The following is a 7,722-nucleotide window of genomic DNA, read 5'->3' as shown; positions in this document are numbered from 1 at the left end:
GGTGGGGTGGGGTGGGCGGAGGAATAGAAAGTGTGGGAAGAAAAGTGGCAGCGGAGGACCTGAGATGGTGGGGGCGGTGAGGAGAACTGTGAGAGGAAATATGGTCGCCATGCAAGAGCAAGAGCAGTGAAGGAGAGCAGAGGTAAAGAAGGAGGGAGGAAAAGAGGGATGGAGGGTTGAGATGATGGATGTGCTGCTCTCATTTCGTGCCCCCTAACGAAGACTCTAATTAGTGTTTGTGTAATTCCACACTGTCTCCTCCGCCTGCTCATCTTAATTAACTACATTCATCTTCCCCTCCCTCCATCCATCCCTTTCTCTCGTCCTCCCTCCCTCTGCCCTCCTAAAATAACATACTGACTGTCTGAACCCCACCTGGACCAGACCTGCTTTTACTCACTCACTATCTCTCTTTCCTTTCCCTGGCTTCCTCTCTGCCACCCACTTTTACTCCCCCTTTCTCTCCATCCTTTTACTGTATGTATTCTTCTGCCATGATGTCTCTCTCCATCTGCTTTCTCCCTCCCTGCCTCACCTTGAAAAAACTCTCTCTCGTCCCCTTTTTTTTTTGTTGCTCTGTCTCTCTTGCAGCTGACTGTGTTAGTGCTTGGCTGGTGTAAAAGCCTGCCCACCCCAGTGCGTCTCCAGAGCCATGTAATGTGACGGCCCATTTAGTGACCCCGGTCATTAATTTCATCAATAGGCTCAAGAAGTATCAGCGATACCACCTGAAATACATGGTTACTCGAAGTGACAGGCCAAGTGATCCCCCCACCCCCCTCCCCCCAACCAAAACAACAATCCAATAAATTCAGCAGTAACTCTAACTATAGGACGACATGAACATGGCGAACAAAACAAGGAAGCAAGGGAGAAAGAGCCACACAAATGGTTTCACTGAATATGGCTTTACTTCAGCCATATGAGGGCCAATTGGGTTTAAGGGACAATTACACACGTGTTTGAATGGCAGTAAGAGGATGAGGAGAGATGGAGGGGACTGTGTGAAGTGCATTTACAGATGGAGATGACAGGGCTGTTGATGACTGGTCTGTATTGTGTTATTGTAGCGTGCAGCGGATGGATTGGAGTACCTGCCATCATTTAGCCCCACAGTCTGAAATGGCTTTCCTGCTTTCAGCCTTTCAGCAGTCAGTCAGTGTGACAAAGGACTGCTGGGAAGTCAGAGCCTCTGTTTCACAGCACCCTATCTCTGCGTGCGCGCACACACACACACACACACACACACACACACATAGATGTGCTCACACACATGCATACACAGTTGTAAATATTCTGCACACATGGGTACCCATGCACACAAGCCCAATCAGACAAGCTGCAGAAGTGGGGCTTTAGCACAAATCAGGTGCCATTCAAAGTCAATATAAGAGAAAAAATACATTTCATTTGTATTTATGTCTTGTGTGGTATGTGTTTGTGTATCTGTCCGTGTGTGTGTGTGTGTGTTAACTTGTTTGTGTTTACGGATGCTCTGGACACAGTAGTAAGCTGCAGTTTGCTGAGAACAGCAGAAACGGTTTTTCATCCTCTTTGGTATGGACACCAAACATCAACTTACACCCATAATGCACCATCACAACCCAGAATGCATTTCATCTTTTAAATTTGTTGTCTGCCTGAGCTGGGCCAGATAGTAATCGTACTGCCCCAATGGAGAAAAGGCACACAAATGCTGAGCCTACACCCACACACACGCATTGATAGCAATTACAAGCCAATCGGTTGCACCTCCTGCTGAGGGTCAGAGGTTAATCTACCAGGGTTTCACCTGACAGCACTTCCTCACAGCATCCGAGCAGAGGGAAGAGAGGGAGGCCGAGAGCAACGGGAAAAATAGAGATAGAGCGAGGAAAGAGGAAGCCAGGAGCAACAGGGTGACAGAGATAGCAGTCGAGGCAGAAATAAGGGGATTGAGATAGAATGACAAAGAGGAAGCTACAGGCAAGAGAGAAAGAAATGAACAGAGAGGAAAAGGAAGAAGAAAGACAGTGAGCAAAGGGGATACAGGCGTAGATGACACCGACTGTCTACCAAATCACGATGTTCCAAATGGGCAAAAAATCTCCCCACTGTCCTTTCAACTTGCTGCACAGATATGATGTCACCATCAGAAGCTCCAAGGAGCCGTGCTTGAGGGCGGAAGGTGGCTTTCGGCATTGATCTCAGATCAGCTTAGTCACTGGAATACCTAACCTTTAACAATAAAAGGAAAATGCAAATCTGACCTTAGATAACAGAGTAAGTTAAACCTCCTCCCACTCTCTTAATCTTGGTTCCCACTGGGCTCGGCGTCACCTGTGCTGCTGCTGCTGCTGCTGATGAAATGTAGATGTTACAAAGAACGGGTGGCAGCTGGCTTTTTCAACCTGCACCTGTTCCATTTCCATGTGTGTGCATGTGTGTCTGTCTACAGCAGGGGGCGGTTGTTGTGTATGTGTTCGTTTGTCCGTGAGTGCGTGGCGGCTGTCTTCAGTGTTCCTCTGCTGTCTGCAGAAGTACACTAATGGGGGATGATATAGTACTGAGACCTATGATATATGAGGCCTCGGGAACATTTGTCTAAATAGCCTCAAAGCCCAACGACTCTCACACACAAGCTTGCAGCCGTGCACACGCGTGCACTCGTCTTGTAAGACGCAGATACACACATGAACATATTGCGCTAGCTATTGACTTAAGGGGCCTAAAGTTTTTGCATTTCTTGTCAGGTGTGTGATATGCAGAGAAGGATGACAAAACAGGGGAAAAACTCATCACATCATCCCACACAAATGCCGAGCCAGCCCAGCTGACACTGATTTTAGATGAATATAGCAAGAGTAACAGGTCTAATTGACTTTATTCTGTGATGAAACATTTCTACATGAGGGGTCACTGGATGGGCCGCACCCAGCAGGCTAAAAACAATTATAACCTCATGCCCGCTCGACCTCACATTTTCACTTCAATCTGATCTTCTCTCATGGACAGCACACAAGGATGATTTTACAGGTTTATTAGCATCTTTGATCATTTTCTAGCCGTAGCTCACACATTTAGTTAACTTTGTGATGTCAGCACTAAGTTTATCTTAGAGATTTTTTGATGGTGTTTTTCTGTCTTATTTGGAACTATACTGTGTTTTGTCCAAAGATCCCCTGTATGTCATTAAGAGAGGTCATTTTGTTTACGTCAGCTGTTCCGTGCTACTGCAGTTCAGGTTGCTGTATTTTGTAGTTAGTTCTGTTTTGTTCGTCCCTTTAAGGCCCAGTTGTGACAAGATTCAACTTTTTATTTTCAGTTCTTTTATGTACATAGCAAACCATATTTTTTGAAATCTAAAACCTCCATCTTCGTGTCTATTTGCTTGGTCCGTCACAGACTTGTCAGGCGTTGTACCACCACCACCAAAACATCAAATGACAGCATGTCTTTTGCAAGAGTGGTGCTCATCCCTCCAGCAGAATTCCAGAGACTTGTAGAATCCGAGCCGAAGAGTGCTTGTTTTTTTTCCTTTAATTTGTCTCCTGTCTGTATATGTGAAGCTCTTACTCTGCTGCATGAATATAAATACATGGTGGAGAGACAAATGTTATTATTGGTATTGTTGTGTTAAATTAAAAGCATGAACTATGAACTATGAAATGAAGCCATTTTTATTAGGTGATATCACCTTGATAAACAAATAAAATCCGAGTGTTTGCACTACTCTTTCATTCAGGCATTCATTTCTTTTAGAAAATGTATCTTCCATCTGTCCAGCGTTTTGTATTTATGCACCAAAAATAAAGATTTGTGTTCTTCTTAAAAGAGTGTAAACTAATTTTTTTTGCCATTCAGAAGTCAAGTATCGAGTAAGTCAAGTGTGTTCAGGTGTCTTTCCAGCCCAGTACATCCTCAGTTATTACTGCAGCTCTTCTTCTTCCTCATTTTCTTTTTTCTTCAGCCACTAGAAACCCATCTCTTTCTTCACTGATGCGCTCTATCTGATTTATGTCAAGATCATAGGTTAAAAAATGCAGAATAAGTGAATACAGGTCTCTGTGTGTGTGTAAGAGAGACGGGGAAAAGAGAGATTTGCTATTGTACGTCATTCTTTGTGTCTGATGCTGGTCGGATATTTCTATCAGAGCTGTTGTTAAAATGATAGGCCTCTCAGGCTTAGCTGAAGATTAAAGTTCCCTGCAGGGCTGCACAGTCTGATTTAATTAAAAAAATACATTTATTTAGCGACATAAAACATCATCATGACACTTTAATAGCAAATGATGTAGGTAGAGAGAGTGATGACTCATCATATTGAGTGTGTGAATGTCACAGTCTAAGTAGCATCTTCTCAAACCGTCTAAACTTCTTCATACTTTTTTTCCATTGACTTTTCTAAATCAATTGTTCATGCGCTTCCCTTGGAAATGTGTTGACAGACATTCCCTGCATTAAACCTCGTATGTGAAATGGGAAATTCCGGTTCCAGATTCCAGTTTCTGGGATCAGTGCCGGCCTCCTCTTGTGGAAATTTTAGGATCATCCTCTCGGAGCTACAGACACTGACTTCAGATGTGGAAGTTAAATAAATAAAATCATTTCTCCATGGTAATTTTCATCAAACCTGCCAAATGCAGCCTAAATATTTGACATGGAAGGAGAGAAGATCAGTGAGAAGTGAGATCAAAGGAGGGGTGTGTGTGTGTGTGTGTGTGTGTGTGTGTGTGTGTGTGTGTGTGTGTGTGTGTGTGTGTGTGTGTGATGAAACGTATTCTGCGTATTCTGCGTATTCCGCTCCATCTCCTCCACACATGGGAGTAATCTAAACTCAAGGCAACGTCAGAGAGAGAGAGAGAAAGAGAGAGAGAGAAAGTGTGTGTTTGAGTGTGTATGAGAGTGGTCTCCAGCCACTAGCAACTATTCTTCATATTCCTGTCACCTACTCTTCTTCTCTCTCATCTTCCTCTGTCTCCAAAACAACACACACACACACACACACACACACACACACACACACACACACACGCACACAAAACGATTGTATTTGTCTTTATCAGTCCCTCCATTTTCCTCGCCCCTCCTTGTGTTCAGTCTCCTTCGTTCAATATTTCATGCTGTTGAGAGCATATCTATTCTGAGCTCTCTCTCTCTTTCTCTCTCTCTATATATACGCCCTCTCTTCCTCCATCCCTCCCGTCTTTTTAAAAAAAAAAACGTCTCTCTACACATCAGTCTTGCTGTCCTCTCCCTCTTTCTGTACTTCTATAAATCTCCCCCCACCCCACCCACTCTCTATATCTCATTGCACTCCTAATGTTCTGTGCCCCATCTAACTCTTTCTCCCAACCCTGACTTACATTCTCATCCACCCTTTCATTTCCTCCTCCTCCCCTTCCCCTTCTCCGTCCCTCCTCTCCTCTCCTCTCCTCTCCTCCGTCCCCTCTGCTGGCTCAGTTTGCGTGACTGTTCAAAAGTATCCGCTCCTCTTCTCCTTCCCTTAAGCCCTCACTCCTTCTCTCTCCTCTTTCCCCCTTGGATTCCTCTCCAACCAAAACACAGAGAAAGCCCTGTTCTCTCTTTTTGCACCTCTTTCGTTTTTTTGCATCCCCCTCCCCGCCTCCCCCTCTCTCGCACGTTCTCCTTCTCCCATCCAATCTTAGTGGCACCTCTCCTCCTCATCCTCCTCTCTCTCTCTCTCTCTCTCTCTCTCTTTCTTTCCTCCTCCAACGCTCTGTCGTACTCAGCTCCATCTCCACCACCCACCCCACCCCAGCCGCCACTCCACCCCTTAGTCTCCCCCTCGCTCTTAGCCTGTACCAGTGTTGTTTTAGGCACAGCAGTGAAAGGTAAACAGAGAGATTGAAAATTCGTGTCAGTCAGTCGGGTGAGAGAGGGACAGGGAGGGAGGGAGAGCAGCAGAGGTGGTGAGGGAGCGAGAGGAGGCGGGGGGAGTGTCAGTACAATTTACTAACACAACAGTGAACAGCGAAGCAGGCCAAGACACAGAGCGAGCGGGAGGCGGAGTGAGAAAGAGACTCACAGTTCAAGAATGCCATTGAAATGCAACGTACATACAAGTGTAGCAAGAAAATAAAAAAAGAAGGTGTTTACTGTATATTCACATGATGTTCATGTACATTCAGGGGTCCTGCTGAATTCATATGTGCATTGTTTACTTCCTGGGGCCCCGGAGAGGGATGTGAGCCCTACAGGGGCCTAATATCCAATTATCAGCGCTATGAGAAAGCTCTGATTAGATTTCGAGGTTGCAGAAAGGAGCACTTGACAGATGTGCTGTTGCCCAACTCTGGGTTGGAAATGTCATAAGAGCGTCGGTGTCACCGCATGCAGTCAGCCTCGAGGTCGTTTCTCATAATAACCTCAATACAAAAGTAATCCAATAGCACTGCTACCCGCGCCTGCAAAATCCAACCTGGACGATTAGAATTGACAGGGGTGTTTGCTGGAATATGTCAGCATCTGTTTAAAAGAAACTGAATGGAAATGTGAGAAATAGAATTTTTGTTACTTACGTACAGAATCCCTGCGTCCATGGGTGTTTGATTTCCAACTTTGTTGCACCTGATTTACAGTTTCCTTTAAGATGTAGCCATACAGTATATTTACAACCCAGCCCCCTGTAGTCTCCATACAGTCAATCATCCATGCTCTATAGGCTGGGATTTGGATTTTAGGGGTCAGTTCACCTAAATTGAAAGAAAAAACACATTTCCTCACTTACTTCCAGGCGTATCTAGCCATGCAGATAGTTTTGGTTTTATTTGTCCACATATTGAGATTTCTGATGTCTCTCCAATAATATCAAGGTGGATGTGACTGCTACAACTAATATTCAATCAACAGCACCACTTTCCAGAAACAGTATCCCTGTCATTATAGGTCTGAGAAAAATATTCTCACTTACTCTTCTATTCTGAAGCCACACGGAGCAAAGCTATTCCCCCCGTTTCCAGTCTTTAAAAAAGTCTAATTATTCCTTTAATTTATATATTAAAGGAATATTATAATTATAATTATATAATATATATATATATATATATATATATATATATATATATGCCTATAGGCATGTATATTTAATTGTACCAGGTGTTTCACTGTATCGCTGTGATTCTACACAACACAGCGATAAACAGAGATACAACATAGAGAGACTGAGGAGAGACTGAGGAGAAATGATGGACAGAGGAGCAAGGAGAAGAGGCAAAGGAGGAGTGCTCATTAAAAAGTTGCATGCCTGCTGTAAAGCAGAGAGATGAAGGAAGAGGCAGAGGCAGAGGAGACAGGTAGACCACCAGAGACAAAGCTAACAAAAGACAGAGGCAAAACAGCAGAGCCAGGTAGCAGGTATCGCAGAGTGGAGAAAGTTTGCATTGGAAATTGGAGAATAAGCTGAAAAGAGAGAGAGAGAGAGAGAGAGAGAGAGAGACAGTGGGGGGATTAAATGGACAGCTCATGAGAGGCGTGGAAGGACCGGAGAAGACAGAGGGATTCCCTGATGGCATCTCATCTCTCTCTTTTTCTTGCTCTCCTTCTTCCTATTTCCCTCCTTTTTTCTCCCAATAAATCATTCTGACTTCTCCTTAACCAACTCATTCCCAGCAGGCGGCAAAAAAACTGTAACAATCTTTCTCCTATCTGCTATCTCTCTCTTTTTCTCACTCCCTCCTCCTGTCTCTTTCCATGTCTGGCCTGTCCCCCCCACCCCCCCAC

Source organism: Seriola lalandi, unplaced genomic scaffold (genome assembly GCF_002814215.2).
Source record: "Seriola lalandi dorsalis isolate HSWRI2012SDOR001 ecotype SW California unplaced genomic scaffold, Sedor1 jcf7180002054376, whole genome shotgun sequence".
NCBI lineage: Eukaryota > Metazoa > Chordata > Actinopteri > Carangiformes > Carangidae > Seriola > Seriola lalandi.
This window is presented reverse-complemented; position numbering follows the sequence as displayed.